General features: G+C 41.7%; 1 protein-coding gene across 9 annotated transcripts in view; it reads left to right on the top strand.

Annotated features, from left to right (window-relative positions):
* Positions 1–19,277, top strand: part of GRM7 (glutamate metabotropic receptor 7) — a 1,280,044-nt gene that overhangs the window by 116,921 nt on the left and 1,143,846 nt on the right. Inside the window, exon 1 of one of the 9 annotated variants that reach the window (XM_039481466.1) lies at positions 8,851–8,927. The exons of the other annotated variants lie outside the window; for them this stretch is intronic. The gene's annotated coding sequence lies outside the window, so the exon portion shown is untranslated. Of the gene's footprint in view, positions 1–8,850; positions 8,928–19,277 lie in introns of those variants that run through there. 9 annotated transcript variants of the gene reach the window in all.

Raw genomic sequence — 19,277 nt, 5'->3', positions numbered from 1 at the left:
AAGAACATTCACAAACTACTATACCAGAAGTGTCATGGTGAGGAATGGGTCAATTCCCCAGTTCAGATGGATTTATCCAGGAATCCACTTGAATTCTAAGGCTAAGATTTTCAGAAACAGGAGCTTAAAGTTAGGTTCATGAGTAAGTGGCCTGATTTTTCAAATGTGCTGAGCACCCAGAACCTCCCGTTGCCTTCAGACATTTGATTAATATTTTAAAAATATAAATATGAACTGTTGTTTGTTCAACTTTATAGACATGAAACATATTGGACTACAGTGGGGACTGCTGGGCATTCAGCACTTTTGAAAATCAGGCCCCTTATTTAGGAGCTTACATACAGACTAAGGAATGTACCCTGGCACTTCTACTTTGAAAACCTTGGCCAAAGTGTTTTATATTAGTTGATTATTGATTTCAAACCTCCAAATGCTTTTGCTGATGATGCATGCAGTGTAGTTGTAGTCGTGTTGGACCCCAGATATTAGACAGACAAGATGGGTGACGTAATATCTTTTACTGGACCAGCTTCTGTTGGTGATGGAGACAGATGTGGCTGAGCCCATGTAAAAAGTGCATCTGACTGTAGTTTTCACTTTTAGACCCTGATCCTGCAATAGGATCTGTGTGGGTGGACTTGCGCACTAATGTGGAGGCCCACTGAAGCTACTGGGGTTCCCCATGGAGGCTAGATGATGGCTCTGGTCCTGAAACTACAGTTGCAAAATAACTATTTAATAATGTCAAAATGGAAAATCTGTCTGCATAGTACAACAGGATACAATTGAATACCTCAGGGGACTGTTTCTGTTTTTTAAAACCATTAGGTCCTTGGTTAGGAACTGGGCTGGATTCAATTTGAACAGGGTTGGTGTCTATTGTTTGAGCATTGTGGGGATGCTTGCATAGCTGCTTTATGTGCTGTGGTCAATTTGAGAGTTTTGATCTCCCAAGCTGTCAAATCAACGTTTTTCATACAAACAAATTTGGAAAGAAAACAGAATAATTAAAATGCCATATTTACACATTAAAATGCTTGCAGGACACAGAAACCAGAAACTCCATGGCAAAATGTTGTTGTTGTTGTTGTGATTGATTTATTTTTTTATTGTTAAATGCCTTCTCTTTCACGTCATCTGCACTTGGTGAGGGGGGAAAATCGGTTCTGAAATCTTTGTAGTTGTAAAGCTGTCTGATGCAATTAGGTCCTGCAAACTCTTTCTTACGTGAGTGCTCCTTACGCAAATGAATTGATATAAAGAGGACATTTGTGCTAATAAAGGCTAATTATATGAGTAAGCATTGCAGGATTGGGCCAGTTATTTGTATGAAGAGAGTGAGAGAACTAAGGCACCTTGAACTTTCTGTTCTACAGACGGAGAATAATCAAGAGCATTTTGCAGAGTAAGCAAATGGCAGTATTTAGAAGTTACTCATTATTGGCAGATTGTACTACCTTTGTTAATCCACAGAAATGAGTTTTTTTTTCAGCCATGTGACATATTGGAAACAATAAAAGAGTTCAAAAACCCTAACATTTCTCCATAATCACAACTTCAGCTCACAAGGAACATAGCCCGCTGTTGGTATAAATCTTTGTGATTTCATTAGTGGCTTAAGTTTATAGTATGTTAATGAGGAGGAAATAGAAGTTTTTATTTATTTATTTTGGTTAGCCTTTTTTCAAAGTGATGTCTGTTTCAAAGATTAAGGGAGCGAGTTTAAGAATTCCTAATAGAACACTTGTAGCTGGTTCTTAATTTTTTTTTTACATGGTTATTTCTGCATGGATTATAAAAAGTGATTTCAAGTTTCCTTCTTTCAGTCATTCATTATTTTTGCGATTTTGAAAAACAGCAGAAAAATGACCCTAATATATAGAGATTTAGGAACTCGAACGCACTGAAGTCAATAGGAGTGTTATTTCCCATAACTCCCATAGGCTGAAGATCAGGTCTTTTAATGCCCTATATTAGAAATGTCTGTCCTAATTTTGTCAAAAGTATGGGGGGAAAAACAAACAAAAAAAACCCCCTTTAATCAAAATGTGCCTTTTCTGTGTGTAATATGAGAGCTATTAACAGTCACTTAATTTATCAGTTGACTGCAAAAGGTTGGCATAAATTGCTTGAGAAAGACAAATGGATAAAACCACATCATTTCACGCTGGAAGCGCTGTGGGTTTACAAATACCATTATTAATACAAAGGGCATGGGATTATTTAGAATTTTCAAAGCTCTGACCTTTTGCAGTCAGCCCGAAGTGATTGTCTTACTGCGATTTCTGCTTGTTCATGACGAGGGGTAATTTGTGTGGCCTTTCATGCCATTTTATGCATCCTGTTAAAACAGAAAATGGGCAGCGCGTTCACCACAATGTGTGTTAACCACTTTTTAGGTCACTTTTGCGCTTTGAAAGCTTTGCCCCCTTTAAAACAGCTCTTTAAGTACTAAGCTCCTGATCTAATGCCGGCGAGGCTCAACAGACTTCACTGAGAGTAGGATCAGGTCCTAAGGCCCTTAATGCCGTATTGTGTAGTAAAGATTAGGAGTAAGGCTAGATTGTGGCTTAATGACTTATCCAGAGTAGGAAGCAGTGTGTTGCTGTGCTGCTCCTGGTGCAACCCATTCCATGCTTACTATAGTGTATGTTCTCTGATATGCCAGCAGCTATGCTGCTAGATGTCTTGGGGAGATAGATTCAAGGCTTTGCCCATCTGCACAGTGGAAGCTCTGCTTTCCCCTCCTGCACTGCTGCCCACTGAAACCTTGGTAGCCAATACAAACAAAGAAGGGGCTGCCTTATGCTCTTTTGTTTCACAGTGCAAGCTGAGCCATGGCTTGGCCCATATGATTGTGTGAGGGTTGCAGTTATTTGCATTATTGTGTGTGTGTGGAGGTGCGGAACCACCTGTGGAGGCGCGGAATGACTATTTACAATGGTGTCAAAACGTACTTAGCAAGGGGGTTAGCCCCGCCATCCGTAATGGCTTATTAGTACTAATGTGCTTGCAGTGCAGAGATTCTGGACCATGCGGCCCATAGGCTGCTGTAATTTACACAGGCTTCTTGGGCTGGGCGGATTATGCTGGAGGCTGTCCTGCCCTCCAGATCAACTCAGAATCAAGAGGGCACAAAAGTGGCTGAAATCCATGTTAGCCCCATGTCCCCCTGGGCTGCAAGTTCTGTGCTGCACCTCTTAGAATTTCCCCCATACTCTCCAAAGGGTGCCTAATACTGAATTCTTCGTCAGTGAAAAAGATCTTTCTGAGCAATATTTAAAATTAAACCCACCTCCAGGATAGGCAGAATGAACAAAGGGCAGTTGTGTTATTGCTTAATGAGCAAATCCACTTGGAGGACTCTTAATGCCAAAGGAGAGCTGTTTCCTGGATTTTACATTTTGTTCCCCACAAGCATCCCATCTCTTTACTTTGCCTGTTTTCTTTGTGAATTCAGAGTGATGCTTATACATTTTCTGCCTATTAAAATGATCCATTAGTCAGCAGCTTGCCACAAAGAGAACTTCTTAATATAATTTCTACAATCTTTATTGATGTCTAAGAAATAAACTTTCAAAATTCTAAAAAGAAAACATACCTAGGCAAATCACACTCTTTCAGTCTGTAGTGGTATAAATAAATAACTTGTATTTCTTAAATTGGGCCCTACACAACAGTTGTATTTTAAATCACTGGGTCTCGGTCATTATTATCACTGTCATCATTAGATGACACAAGATTTTATCACTGATAATTTGGAGGCTGTGATATATATATTTGATATTTAAATAGGCAAAAATATCTAGAGTTGTTATAGTAGATGCACATTTTGGAAAGGATATCAACTCTCATGCTTCAGGGCATAAGCCAACTTCTAATAGGGGTGGAAGGAAATTTTTTCCATGTTAGTCCATAACTACTTGATGCAAGTATTTCTTGCTCCCTCCTCTGAAGCAGCTGCTACCGATCACTGTCAGAAACAGACTAGATAGACCACTGCTCTCATCCAGTATGGCAATTCCTGTGTAATCATGTTAACGTGGAGTTGCACGCAATGGTAAATACTTAAGTAATTGAAAAAATATAAACTGGATGCTTTTGCAAGACACCTAGTGACTTCAGTGGTGCCACAATTGAATCCTATGTGCAAGTAAGATTGAGAATGAAAAACAAATGTTCTGTTGTGGGCGGCGCACCTCTTCAACTGCGCCAAATGTGTATGTGTGTTCAAGAGATTAATAACTGACTTTAATCATCAGTTTCTGTTTAGGATAATTTGACTGCACAGAATAACAGAACATGATCTATTGAGTATTTTTGGTAAAAGGAACTGAATACTTATTGGTTGGGAGTCGCTAAGAATAGTGTTTCATGTCTAAATATAGATATTTATTTGCTTGGATTGGCTGATTTCAGCCAACAAATACATACAAACATTCAGGTCTAAGACAATGCTGTAATGTGGAAATCCAAGCTTTAGCCTCAGAACCCCTCTACAATCCCCAGTGCTAGGTTATAAAGATGAATAATTTAGGAGGATTATATTTTCTTTGAAACCAAACATCTAATATTAAACAGATGCCCAACTAAAAGGGCCAAATTTATGGCTCTACTTTCACCGAGGCACTAAGAGCTAGCTGTTAATACTATTATATGAGGGGGAGAGCATCCTATCACCCTCCCCCAAGACGCATCTGTAATGCCAACCCCCTGGGTGGGTTCTCGGCAGCAGGGATGGAAACTGGGACCTTTGGATCTTAAAGCATGAACCTCTCCTTCCTGAGGTAAAAGAACCAGCTTTGTTAGCCAAAGCTGTAGAAGGCTCAGAAGTGGCCCAGCCCTACTAAACAGGGACAGAGCACCAGATGGAGTGGGTGTGGCTTATGCAAGAAGCAGACATCATGTGACTGCTTGCATTTTGGAATGTAAAGGTTAGGGGCTGGCGCGTTACTGGCACCGTTTAATGCCTCCGAAGGGATACGTCTGGGTGAGGGTGTGGCTATGCCCTTCTTGCTCGTGCCTGCTGTGACAGAGCCAGCGGGGCAGCAGAGAGTGTAGGATGTGGTGTGTGTTTAGCATAATAGGTTCTGCTTCTCATCACGCTTCCTCCAGTGCCATGTGCTCAAAATATAAGCTGTGTGGGGCTTCTTATTCTATGTACACACAGTACCAATACAAAGGGGGCCCGATGCCTGAACTCTTGGTGCTGCCACAGTTCACATACTGGTAATAAGTGCCTCTGGAGGTATAATGCGTCCATGCATCAGTCATGGATAGAGTGCAAGAGGTACTTCTCTCATCTCATTGCTTCGTTGGCCTCCCAACACCATCACTGAGAATTTAAGGCTTGCTATAGCTCAGCGTTTCTCAGACTGGGATACTCCGGGGGCCTGTGGGCCCCACTGATCAACTCCTCCTCCTCCCCCTCCCTCCCATTGCCTCCTGCACGGTGGGGTACAGCTGTTCAGCGGCATGCAGGAGGCACTGGGAGGGAAGGGGGGGAGAGGGGATGAGCTGTGGGCAGAGCCTGAGGCTGAGCAGCAGGCTTGGGGGTCCGTGAAAATTTTAAAATCAAAATGGGGGTCCTCGGGTTGCTATAACATTTTCTGTCTCATTTGCATAGTAGAATTTCATTATGAAAATGTTCATACAAATATTTACATAGTATTGTAAAGAAAATTCTATAATCTATATCTAAATTACTGTATGAAGTGATGAAATATTTGTAGTCATTACTAATAAATATTTGATTAATTTTTCTCAGAAAGGGGCTTGGATAATAGAAACAGGAAAGGAATCAGTCAAATTTTGCAAGTACTTGCACCTTGTAACTTCCAGCTGACCTCAGCTGAATGATATAGGATGTGAATTCATGCAAGAATTTGGCTCTTAGAGCATCATTTAGAAATAGTCCTCCCTCCCCACAAAAAATGGGACAGATCTGTTCCAATTACCTGAAAATTATATTTTGTGAACTGCAAACTTTAAAAGACTTCTTCCATAGAGATGTTGTTATGGCATGTCAGCAGTGGCATTGACTGTTATGACATCTCTGCCTAGCTCTTATTTTCATTCTGATTAAAAGAAATGTCACTGGTCAGCATGGCACTAATGAGTTGAATTTAATGGTCTAAAAGTTGAAATTCTCCTTTTAGACAAAGGTTAAATGAGGCGCTGGTGTTGCAGGCTTACTCGTGTTTGCATTTATGGCTAATATAGTGCTAAGACCAGAGCTGCAATGAACAGTGAAAAATGTTTTATATTGGTTTACATGGAATTATTTTTAATTTGAGTCTTAAATTAGGACTCCTAAAGAAACTGGACATTGTATCAGCCATTTAGTCTTTCTGCAGCACATTATTTTCCTTAAAATCTGTACCTTGTGCAAACTCTTTTATTGGTCTTAATGACAAATGCACCTACCTTTATAACTGACCTGTTCTCCTGTTGTTCATTAGCTGCTACTAAAGAATGAAACATTTCCACCCACACTATAGAAGACTCACTTTCTCATCATGCTGCAAAACTTTCTCATTTACTGTCTTGAGAATGACTCATTGTCTATGATTTAGGATAATCAAAAAGCACTGTCTTTTTATTCTGTTCTTGTTTAATCGAATTGTGATGTAATGCTAATTAAATCCATATATATCTCCATATAATATGAACTTATATTTCACAGTGGAGTTTTGCTACTTCTTAATGTATCCAGTGAAACCTGGTAGGATTAACCTTGGATTTAGTAAAACTCCATTAATATAGTACTATAGAATGAAAGTGCTGGTATGCTGCAGTGCGCTGCAATTGGTAAATTTCACTTCTGATTATAGTGAGCCTCTCCTTTATACAAAATTCTCCCCAGTGCAGATGGTCCACATGAGGGTCTCTGTGCCACTTACGCTTTTAATGTTAGACGCTTAGGTAAGGCTTAAATAATGCAAAGGGTTTTACAATAGGAAGATTCCGCTGTGCTACAGTTTATAGTGGATGATTTGGACTTTCTCTAATAGGGAGGCAAGTTCCGGGTCCACCCATAGAAATACAGATTTCCTGTGTTGAGCCATAGGTCAGGTACTAGAACTCAGCATGGAGTTGGAGTATACTTACATTCCAATAAATTGATCCCGTTAGCTCCAGCCACAATAGATAGGTCTAATCGTGCAAAGGCTGATCCCAATCCAGCAAAGCACTTAAGCAAGTGCCTAACTTTAAGTAAGTGCATAATATAACTTCAATGGGACTATGTAAGTGTTTAAAATTAACAGTGAGCTTGTGTGTTTTGCTGAATCGCAGCCAGAGCATTCTGCACCGTGGAGCCCTGAGTGGGGTTGAATTACGGTGACCAGATGTCCTGATTTTATAGGGACAGTCCCGATTTTTTAGTCTTTTTCTTATATAGGCTCCAATTACCCCCCGCCCCATCCCGATTTTTCACATTTTGTTGTCTGACAATTCAACCTAGGGTGACCACTCTGAGGCAGGGGGAACTAAGGGTTGGCACAAAGGAGATTACAGGAGCCTAGGAACAGCCAGGCTTGGTGGAGAGAGTTTAGGCTGAAGTTTTATGTTTAGTTACTGGAGTTATTAGTAAATGCATCCCCCAGTAAAGGGTAAGTTTGGAATGTATATAGTGGATGAGACTGAGCTGTGCCTCTGGGAGGTGCAATACACACAGACAGCCTGAGCTTTAAGCCGCCTTGCACCTTTGGGCTGTTCTGTGGGCTCGTATGATTCCTTAGCATAGGTTAGGCAATGCAGGGGAGCTGCCTAAATTATAACAGTCTGTGTCCAGCTGCCAGTGGGTGGTGCCACCACCCTGACACTCTGCAGTGTTAGGATGCTTTGTGACTCCAACCTTCTTTCCTACCTCAGACCTCTCCCCGTGTGCTCCATATGCCGGGGCTTGCAAAGAGTCCTACAGAAACGTGTATGGCAGCCTTTCACAGTGCTTGTGCCAGGGGAATTCTCCCTGCAATATGCTAATGGGTTGTTCTGGTCCCTTTATACTACCACAGAAGCATCCAGAGGCTGAGGGAAGGAATCCCTCCCAATACGTGCATACTTAGTTTTGAACTCCATCTACTTATGCATTCATTCCAGTCGCTCGGCTGATTTTTGTCACTGGAAGTTTTTAAAGTGTCATTACGTTCTCCCCAAACCCTTACATGTTTGCTTCAGTGTCATCCCTCAAACTTCTCTGGTAGGCCTGTCTATATTACCCAATACTACAGGTCTTACTATTTTAGACAAGAATGAAGTATGTTTTACTATTAAGTTTGTTTCTTCTCTCATGATGGTATAACTATTTTGTTAGAGTAATATGCAAATACCTGTAACAGTGTGAGGATGGTTATTATGAATCATAGAATATCAGGGTTGGAAAAGACTGCAGGAGAATATCTAGTCCAACCCCCAGCTCAAAGCAGGACCAATCCCCAATTTCCCTCATAGCATCTTCAAGGATTGAACCCACAACGCTGGGTTTAGCAGGCCAATGCTCAAACCACTGAGCTATCTCCCTTGCCCTTGAAGGGCACCTTTTACCATTAAAGAGCAATAGCATATGGAAAAATGTTAACGTCACAAAACCGTGAACTTGAGGCTACATTAATCTGCTTCGTGCCTTTAAGGGCACTTATTGATATTCATCTCTAAACAGCATTCTGCCCTCCTGTTTAGAGAATAGATACTATTCATGACAATGAGGCAAATAATTAGTAGTTTTGACAAAGGGTTGGTGTCATCAATTGATAGACTGATCATTACCACTGACTGACTGACTTATTCCACTCAACGTCCTATTGCACTTCCTCTTGTCTGCAGTGCAGTATCTGTTTCTAATCACAGTGTTGAAACTTGCAGTGGAGAGACCTGGATTCTGCTTCATGGTGCTGACTTTGCTGGTGTCATTGCTTTGCAAGTAGGTGAGTAGCACTGCAGGTGCCATGGGTGCTCATTTGATACCATATGTGAGGGGAAGAGGGTGTGCTGACTATTTAAGAGTGGCTATTGATTCATGTCCAGATCAAGTGAATTCTAGGAGAGGACCTGGGAATTAAAGGCTGGACAACAATGTATTTGAAGCAATGTGTTTAGCCCATTATGTAACTAATTCTCCCAACCCAACTGTCTCCCATGATTTAGGTAAGTATTATTACAGAGTCAGAACTGGAGCACCGGGGTTAATTGACTTGCCCAAAGCCAGTTTTAGGCCAAGACTAGAGATCTAGTCTAAAGTCAAATGTAAGAAAATTAGACTGAGCATGGAGGCTACTTATGGAACCATAACAAGATCACTGGAGGCACGGAAACAGGGGAAAGAAATACCCTTATAATGAAAAGGAAACAGGAAGACGTGGAACAATGGTGCGATTAGATGGCAAGGTTCTACTGGAAACTAATTGCTCCTGGTCCCTTTTCAACCAACGCGAGAGACATTCTAGGGTCATTCCACGGTATGCCTGGAACACACAATTCCAGACTGCCAAAATGGCCCCTAGGGAGACATTAATGTCCGCATCAGTTAGAGTGACTATTACTCACACTTGGGGGGAACTGGCACTTGGCAGCTCCCAGGAGTGGAGGGAATGGGAAGGTGGCAGAAAGCTGCCTGTGGCCGCCTCTTTTCAGAAGTCTGAAGTATAACACAGGCACCAGAGGATTTGCATCTCTGACTAGAATTATGGGGCTAAAATTATCCTTTTTGCCATGGCTCACTTGGTTGCCACTTAACTATCTCTGAAATTGGAGTAATGGTGAGTTTTTAATAGGACTGTTATAGGGAAAACAACCACCATCCCCATCAACAATATAGGAAAAACTGGAGCACCAAAGCCTCTGTTGTTTGACTCACTCTTTAAAAGAATATTGGTTTGGAAAGGTGCAGGAGAATGAGTCGTGAAAATGAAGGGGGCAAGTAGAGGAAACAAGGAAAGTTTGCTGGTGCAAGAAAATAAATAGGGAACCTGGGCAGCTGTATTCTGTCCCATATCTGGCCTGCCTCTACAAATAAATTGCTTATGTGTATAATATGCATGTTTGTTTCATAGCATGTACAGTGCCAGTATTGTTACCCCTTTTAGATCCCAGTGGTTATTCAAAGCTCAAGGTTATGCAGGTTATTTGTTAGGAGGAGAGATTAATGATTGTGTTAAATATCTTTGATAAAGTCTTGTTTATTTACAAAGAATGTACAAAGTCCTGTGTCTCTGAACACAGGAGGAATCAAATGGGAGACTGTTTCTTTGCTCACCGCTTCAAGCAGAGGCAACACATGGTGGGGGGCATGCAGGATCACATGGTTCCCCCCCAATCGCTTGGTCACATAGTGTAGCCAGGTCCCCTCCCTGTGGGGTAGCTGAGCTGGTGAGCTGTGCCCTGCAGGGAGAGGCAGGAGGAACAGCTGGGAGCTGCAGGGAGGGGTCGCTGCTTTCCAGAGGTCTGAGGGGGAAGTGCTGCTTTCTGGGGGAGTATCTCAGGGGCGGCTATGACTCAAGCTGTTCCACAGAGTTGTGCCCCCCACACTTTCAGAAGGCCTGGGTCTTCTCTGGTTCCAAGCCTCTGTCAGCCAGCACTCGGCCCAAAAGCTTTTCTCAGGGCCTCGCTACCAGTGCATCTGTGTCTGGTTCTTCTTGTTGCTGTCTCACTCTGCTTTCTCTGGTCTTTCTGCTGTTCCTATCACAAACCAAGTTTCACCAATTAATGCCCTGGGGAAACCCTGGGGTCACATGGTTCAGCTTCTACTTAAGCCTTGCCATGGGCCTGTGTTTTGGATGTTTCTCCTATTGTTTCAGCTACCTGGTTACATAAAAGAGCTTAATGGCTTCTTTAGGTTTATCCTGAATGAAAGGTGGCTGTTGACCCAGCAACCAGAACAAGGCTTAACCCCTCCCATAACCCTCTGTATTTAATTGGAAACAAGGTTTTGCAACTTTAGATAACCAGTATGTTCTGCTCTGTACAACTTCCTGAATGTGTCATGTTTCCTTTTTCATTTGGATGTTTTTATCATTTCATAAATTGTTCTCCTCTAACTTGATTAAATAGGAATTCTCCTGAGAAGGTAACTGTATTTTCCCTCTAGTGATAGAGGTTTACTTACTGCATTACACTTTACAGGTTTTTTCTGATAAGTTATTTGTATGATTTCTGGTTTTGTCTGAATGAACTTTAGCCATGGGAGGAAATGTGAATATCGCAGTGAGTATCAAAAGCATAATTAAGATAATCTTTCTCTTGAGCTGTGTTTTTAATTAGCTCTTTGAGGTTTGGCCATAAAGACTTTCTACTGTCAACAAATGGCCTATGGGTTATATCCTTTCCTCCTAACATCCTTGGACACTCCGTAGACCAATTAATGCATTGCTTCTGATTTGGGTGGAAAACTCTGGGATGGATTCTCTGCTGGTGTAAATCGTAACAGCTCCATTGACTTCAGTGGAAGCTTTGGACCGGGTCCTTTCAGGAAGCAAACCCCATACCTTCTATGATTATATTTCTGTCCAGTGACTGCTTTCTCATTTGACACCATGGCTTTTTATAAACCAAGCCATTGCCAAGGTGTTAAATTTGTTGACGTTAACACCTAAAATCTTCCTCTGAGAACAGAGGTTTTAAAAGCTTAGGTGATATAGCAATGGCCGGATAGAATTGCTTTCTCTAAAATATGGCTTTCTAAAAGGATAACTGACTTGGATGTATGCAATGAATGATTGAATTTATGTGGAAGCAATGGATCGGAGAGGAGAGGAGAGTTTGACACGCAGGCTGTATCATCTTAAATGATAAATAAGAGATGATTCATTTGAAGGGTTTTTTTTGCTAGGTTTAAATTGAATCTCATCAAATACATAATGATTGCATATATTTATCAACCTCCAAAGCCTACCAAGGGACTATGAGCAATATTGCCAATACTACAGGTTAACAGTAGAACAAGTCCGAATTCATTAGGCTGAGCAATTGTGCCACAGCTGCAGTGACAATTCATTATAGTTGGCCCTGGAAGTGCAAGTTCTGAAAAACTATCCCTATTCTGATTCTAAAGGGGTTTATAACTCATCTGCTCAAAGTACATTTTGGCTTGTAAATTGTCTCACAGGTTTTTAGCCTGGAAGTATTTTTGGCTCAGTAGTAATAATACCTAGTTCTTATAAAGCTCTTTTTCACTTGTAGATCTCAAAGGAGGTAAACAGCATTATTCCCACAAAGGTAAAGGGCTCTCTTAACCATGCTGCCTTAAAATTAAGCTTTTTTGTTTGTTTTAAGAAGTTTATTTAGAATTATGTTGAGGGTCTGAGCTAACCTGATGAATGCAGACAGCATCAGAAGATAAGACTGCTCATCTGTTCTGCACTTGCCTTTTCACGTTTAAGTATTGCAACACCAATATGTGGTATGTAATAGCATATTGTGTTTTTAGGGCCAAAGTTGCAAAATATGGCCTCAAATTCTGTGTGCACAATCATTTGGATGCATTTACTTGTCCACGTAAATGGTAGAAGCTACATATGGAAACCTTTTTTTTTTTTTAAGCAAACAAGTAATAGTTCCTACGGACATGCAAATGCAAATGATAAATGATGCATGCAAAATTACAGCTACACTCTGGCCCTCCGCTTGAAGGTATACTACAGCAAGCCTGGTAAGAGACTGAATTCTATTTCTTGGACCCAGTCACCTGACATTCAGAAAAGGTTAATACCGCTTTCATCTGAGAGGGGTCAGTACTGCTACATGTTGCTTTGAGAGGTCCATAATGCAGTGTGTAGTCAATTAGGGCCTTAATCACTGATTCAGCAAAGTATTTAAGTACATGGTTAATTTTAATCATAGTCCACATACTTATAGTTAAGCATGTAGTTAACTTCTTTGATGGATCAGGGTCCCAGAAAGGAGTGGTTCTGTGTGCTCTAACTTTCCCAATTGTTGTCAGTTTAAATCCACATTAATGTGTGCATGAAGCTGCTATTATGTAAGGGTGTGGTGGCAGAGCCTAGAAGTCATCCTCCATTTTGGAAGTGGGTGGTGGAGGGGGTTCTGGCCGCCAGGGGCTGCAGGCTTAGAGTCAATACCAAGTTCCATTTGCTGTTGTGTTACAGCTAAGTAATGTTTAAACACAAGCTCTCCCTGCCTTAACAAAAGAACAACACAACTGCTTTTAATTTAACCTCCCATATTTGAGGCCTAGCTGCAAGTTATAACAAGAGTCTTATAGCCATCACATTTGACTAAAAAAATCCAGACTAAGTACTCGCTTGATTTAGTATTTGCTCCCAGGGCCAAATTAAGGCAATTCGTAGCTGTAGGTTTACCATGACACTCATCATCTTCCAGAGAAGCAGTGCAGTAGCATAGATTCCTATCTCTCTTGAAAGCATGGTAGCTGGGGGCATCTTTGACCCTGGAGAGATGGGTGGCCCTTGGTAATTTAGCCCAGCAGCCAGGATGTATGCAATTTGGGTGTTTGGGTATGCCTTACTCTTCTCCTGCCACACCTGGAGTCCTCCTATGCTGGGGTGGTAGTGGCAGGGCCGCAGATAGAATGTCCACTTACACATTTCCAGAATACCGTATGTTCTGGCGCTTTTGGGAATAGCGTGGGTCCACCCTTGGCAGTGTGACCTCGCCCCGGCTGGTGTGACTTCGCCTATATGGTGCATATGAGGTCAGGCCACATGGAGGATGTAAATTTGAAGAGCACTCTGTTCGGCCAGCGTGCAAGATCACAATGGCCAGGGTGGAGCAGCACTGTTTTCAAAATGGCGTCCCCTGTTGATACCAAACAAATGTCTGATTTTTGTCTCCGTGCCAGATGAGATTCAAACAACTCAAAAAGAGTAGTCTGGTTTCAAAACCAGACAAATGACCTGTTAGCCCCAGATCAATAACGTATTGGAGTTAATATTCCATAGAGCTGCATGGGGCTATCCTCGTCCCCAGGCTACAGCTTCAGGTAGTCTCAAAACCAGGCAGCTACCACTGCTTTGGTTACATCCAGGTCATATTCTCAAGACTTTCTTCACACCTATGTGTGCTAGAAACTTACTGTTTTTTTAGTGAAGGATAAAATTCTGATATAATCACATGACTCCAGAATTTGGGGCTCTAGTCACAGACATATAGGGCCTATGCCTTAATCTGGACTTGTGTAGATCCTGGTTATCCCACCATCCTGGATTTAGACCCTGAAAGGTAGTTTTCTGCAGTATTACATTTTCTACTAATAAAAATTTAAGATGCTTAAATCTTTCTTTCTACAAATTATCAGATCATTTAAAAAGAAATTGTGCTCATTCTAATCTAATTCCTAATGTGCAACTGTCTGGGGAATTATTTTCAGCTCCGTTAGTTGCAGTTTGCGATTATCACGCTCCTTTTAAAGAAAAGAAAAGTAACAGGACTAAATTTATGTGAATTACTGGTGATCTTCCAGAACAATTCATGTTCAGGATAACTAATGGAAGAAATGAAAGACCAAAGGGACAATGATGTGGACTTGGAAAAAGCACAGTGAAAATAGAAACACATGTAACAATGACACTGAAAAGCTAACATTTGAGATCACTTAGATCACTGATGCATGGATATTTCAAATTAAGAAACTTTGGCCTGTCATGATTCAAGTGAAATCAGCAGAGGCGGTGCTATCCCATGGGGGGCCTTAAGCAGGAATATTTTTGAGTCCCCCTCCTCCACATATTAAAAAGCTCAAGGGGTCCCCTTATTTGCTGCTTGAGGCCCTAAACAATTGCTTAGACTGGTTATGCCAACCACTGGCTTTGGAAATCAGCAGTTGCTAAATAGGCACAAAGTTTGTTTTTTAACTTGATTTCTGATCCTGAAAAGGCAACAGTTCTCTTCAGGTGTTTAGTGAGCTTCTGTAGTCTCTTACTCAGATTGTTCTGATTATTTACATTATGGAATTTACAGCAAAGTTTGTGCACCTAAAATCCAGAACAGTCTTCTCAAAGGAGTTAGCGCTGGAGAAGCTGGCAGTTAGGATGTCTCTTTATGGGCTGTGTTTGCTATAAAGATAACAGGTAGATATCGTTTTAAAGTGTTTGTTTGTTCTTTATCCAGAAACTTCTAACAATAGCCATTTTGTTCATGATGACGAAAATCCCAACTATCAAGTGCTTATTGATCTAGTGTGCGTGATTTTTATACTGTACCAAGTTAGGCATCTTGGAAAATCTTATGCATGTGCTTAACTTTATTTACAGGAGTAGTGGTGCCATTTGTCATGTGATTATTCCTAAGGGTAAAGTTACACTTAGGCCTAGATCCTGCTAACACTTATGCACAAGTTAACCGAATGCCGTGTGAGAATCTGAATAACTTGCAGTGCAGAGGGACTGCTCCCTTAGTCCGCAAGGTTGCATTGTGCTCGGAAGGAGGCAGGGAGAATAGAGCTCTTTTCCCCACTACATACCAGCTGGCAGAGCACAGGGTAGAGAAAGAGTTATTTACCACTCCCTGCCCCATGGAAGAGTGTATGAGTTTGCATGCTCTCTCTTGCAGGCTGGGAAGACTGAGTGCCTCCAGATGCTGCCTCTTTGGTTGTGCACCTCTGCAGCACCTAAAGTGCCCAGCTGTGCCCAAAGGGAATGACCAAGCCCTTAATTTAACTGCTACACAAGCTGCCATATAACTCTGGATAGAAACCATGGTGTCTCTCACATAATTACGGTACATTCCATGGTGTCATGCATGGCAAAAGCGCTGTTAACAGGCAACAGCAGCTTCCCTAAAAACTGCATGAGAAAGGGGTATGTGGCTACTAACTGAGAACAACTTGTAAGCAATGATATAAGGTGTACCATATACAGTTATCTCTAAGCACAGCTGAAGGTGAATAATAATAGCCTACAACAACACAACATTAATTTTGCTGACACACGCCAAGAGGATCAGGTCCAAAGCTGTTCATTGTAACTCTACCTTAAAAACAGACCTGCATTGATTGCTTTGCTTTCCCTTCCCTGTCACCAGGAAGAGGAAGGGTTATATTGGAGCAGAAGGGGTAGAGCAACTGAAGTATATTGCAATACTGAGAATGAAGCACATACAGGCAGAGAGCGCGTGAGAGATTAGATGGCACCGCTAAACGAATGGTGAAAGAGGAGAGTAACCACACTTCTCTGCTCCTTTGATGAGATTTCTAATTCACTGGAGGGATTTCTTTTTTTTAACAAAATGTGTTTTCTGTGTCAGCGAGCCAGAGATTTTTGATACCACAGAGCTCCTTTCTGCAACTGAATACAGATTGCCAACATCTTCCCGAGCGTTAGCAAAGGGAGCAGGCTAATGTGGCAGGAGCACATGATGGGTAACATCAGTATCCAAGGGAACTGTGCAATGCAGCAGCAGACAGCCAAAGAAGTGATGAAAGGTTTTAGAATGTTGCCACGGGGGTTTCGGGATTTGCTGAACCCAAATTATCCCTGCTGTAACTCCATTGTCTGCAGTGCATTAGTTTCAAGGGGGATGATTCTGATCTCACTCATGCTAGTGTAAATGACTATTGGATACGAGTGTCACGATGGCACAGTTCTCTGGAGGGTGCAGACAGGTGTGCTGAGAATGCTGGGTTTAGGAAACCAGTTTAATTAGCCATAATGGCCACCCAAAAGCAACAAAGCTTTGGCTTCAACCAGAAAGGTGGATGGCTGTATTAGGTGATTGAGGGAGGCAAAGTATTTAAAATCTATAATACCTATACATATCATTTCAGTAATTCCAAGGGGCAAATCGCGTCTACCCAATCTGTGTTGGCACAGAGGTCCCAGATACAATGGAACTTGTGTGTTCTCTTGTGCAGTGGCACCAGAGATAGGATATGAGGAGTGTATGTTGTGTGCACATATTTCTGCAGTTGGTGATTGGGATGGCGGCATAGGCTAGGCAGAGCAGAAATCAGGTTGGTGGATATGCTGCTGCATAGATCCACAAAGCAAGGATGCTGTGGCTTTGGGAGCTATTCTAGCCGCCTGGCTGCAGTTGTGACTCATCTGCCATGCCCGGTGGAATTCTCCAGAGCATGGCATAGCTACATGGGCTGTGCACTGAAAGCGAAACTTGTCCCCAGTTCAAGAACTTCGGTAAAAAGTGTGAAACTCCTCCCTGGGACAGCAGCATCATACTGTGAAGGCTCTTAGGGTGAAATTTTTAAAGGTATTTGGGTGCCTTATTGCCTTTGAAATGCATGGGAGTTAGGTGCCTAAATACCTTGAAAAATCTGGCCCTTAGTACATAACAAGCAGGAAATACTAGTGTGCTGAATTAGAGCCTTGGAAAATCTCAGGTTCTTTAGGTTTTGGATGCATCCTATTATTTTGATCCTGACTGATACTTGCACCTAATTTCACATCTCTTTACAGTGCTAGAGACTGTAAAGGGACCTTAGGGTAAATGAGAATTAGGCCTTATGCATTCTTACTTGGATTCTAGGGTATTCTTATTTTTATTCATTAATATAATGCCCTAAAATGTGCTAGACACTTTGAAAGCATATTTAAAAAAATCTCTGGATGAGTAACTGAAGTGGTGTTGGTGTTTATTCATTGTTGTATCCAGGGGCGGCTCTAGACATTTCGCTGCCCCAAGCACGGTGGCATGCTGTGGGGGGCGCTCTGCCGGTCGCCGGTCCCACAGCTCCGGTGGACTTCCCGCAGCCGTGCCTGCGGAGGGTCCGCTGGTCCGCCTGTGGGAGGTCCACCGAAGCCGCGGGACCAGCGGACCCTCCGCAGGCATGCTGCAGAAGGCTGCCTGCCTGCCGCCCTCCCGGTGACCGGCAGAGCGCCCCCCGCGGCTTGCCGCCCCAAGCATGCGCTTGGCGTGCTGGGGCCTGGAGCTGCCCCTGGTTGTATCCTGTACCAAACTTCATGCTGCAATTTTGAGTAGAAGAAGTGATAACTGAATGTTCGTTATCAGCAAAATATATAAACTTGTTAGTCAATTCTGTGATCAAAAGGATGAGAACAGATATGGTTTTAATACCCAGGTCCAATGCCAAGAGATCCTTCATAAAATTTCTGTCCATTGAGCTACTGTTTGTCTAATTGTTATTACTTAGTATATAATTTCCATCTACCAAAATGCATTATTTGGGAGGTCAGGTATGATTTGCAATGGCATATCTTTTGAGTTGAAGCTGTGGAAGCTAATAGGCTCTAGTAGCTTTTTTTTTCATGATTAGTCTTGAGTCCATCATAAAACATTTCAAGTAGTCCCTGTTTAATAACTCTTTCCCCCACTAATGTGCAGACCACTTAGTGTATTTTACAGCAGTTCTTTTTCTGTATCTTCATTATCAATAAATAACGTCATTACCTATAAATTCAGTTCTGGAGTTGACCAGTTGCCTTCAAACTTAAATGACACATCTTTTGATGTGCTGCATAAGCTAAACTCAAATTCATTAGTGAATTTTGTTACAAAAAAGACCTTTCCTTTTTTTAGTACCACTGGAGGGCAGTAGGTTGATACGCATGCCTCATTATGACAGAATATTTAAGGGCAAAGTGTCACTGCATTTGTTTTTGTCTCATGTAAGTTTCAGTACATTATTTACTAGCATACTGTTAACCATTTTAATCAAAGGATCAGACACTAAAAATCATGTTATTTTGTATCTGTGCATCATTCTATGTTTTTGCATTTATGAGCTAACAATGATGAATATTTGAGAATTTACTATAGGACAGTGGGAGAATTCAGCATCCTTGACTTTTATACAGTTCAGTTCAACTTAGTTTTTCTTTACGTAGACTCTGACAACCATTTAAAAAAACCTTCACTATTTCAGAACATACCTCCCCCACCAAATCATCTCAGAAGATTTTGCTATTAGAAAAGGTGGCATTATGCTGGTGTGCCGACTGTCAACTTTCAGGGTATTGGAGTTTGAATTCCCTCATCCATGTCTGTCCAATCTGGGTGCATGTGTAAGTGGAGGATGGGAGTGCTAACAAGAGGACAAGAGAGTGATTCTTTCCAACTAACCTGCTATTTGCAGGCTCTGAGGAAGTCATCTCAGAATGAGCTTGTGCTGTAGGGTAGGGGGTTAGCTGTGCAGCTGCGTATAGATGAAAAATTACTTGTAATGCATTTGTTTGTGTACATGTGCCATTGCCCTGGATTGGATGGAATTGGCCCTGGTCAAATGCTTATGTTATGTCATCCTCTGGTCTATTTAGTGGATATAAACCTTAGTGCTATTGACAACTCAAATGGGTTAGACTATTTTATTGAAACTTATTTCCAGTGTAAAA

This window comes from Mauremys reevesii, linkage group 7 (genome assembly GCF_016161935.1).
Source record: "Mauremys reevesii isolate NIE-2019 linkage group 7, ASM1616193v1, whole genome shotgun sequence".
In the NCBI taxonomy this organism is placed as follows: Eukaryota; Metazoa; Chordata; order Testudines; family Geoemydidae; genus Mauremys; species Mauremys reevesii.
The sequence above is the reverse complement of the archived record's forward strand: the minus strand, read 5'-3'. Positions and strand labels throughout refer to the sequence as shown.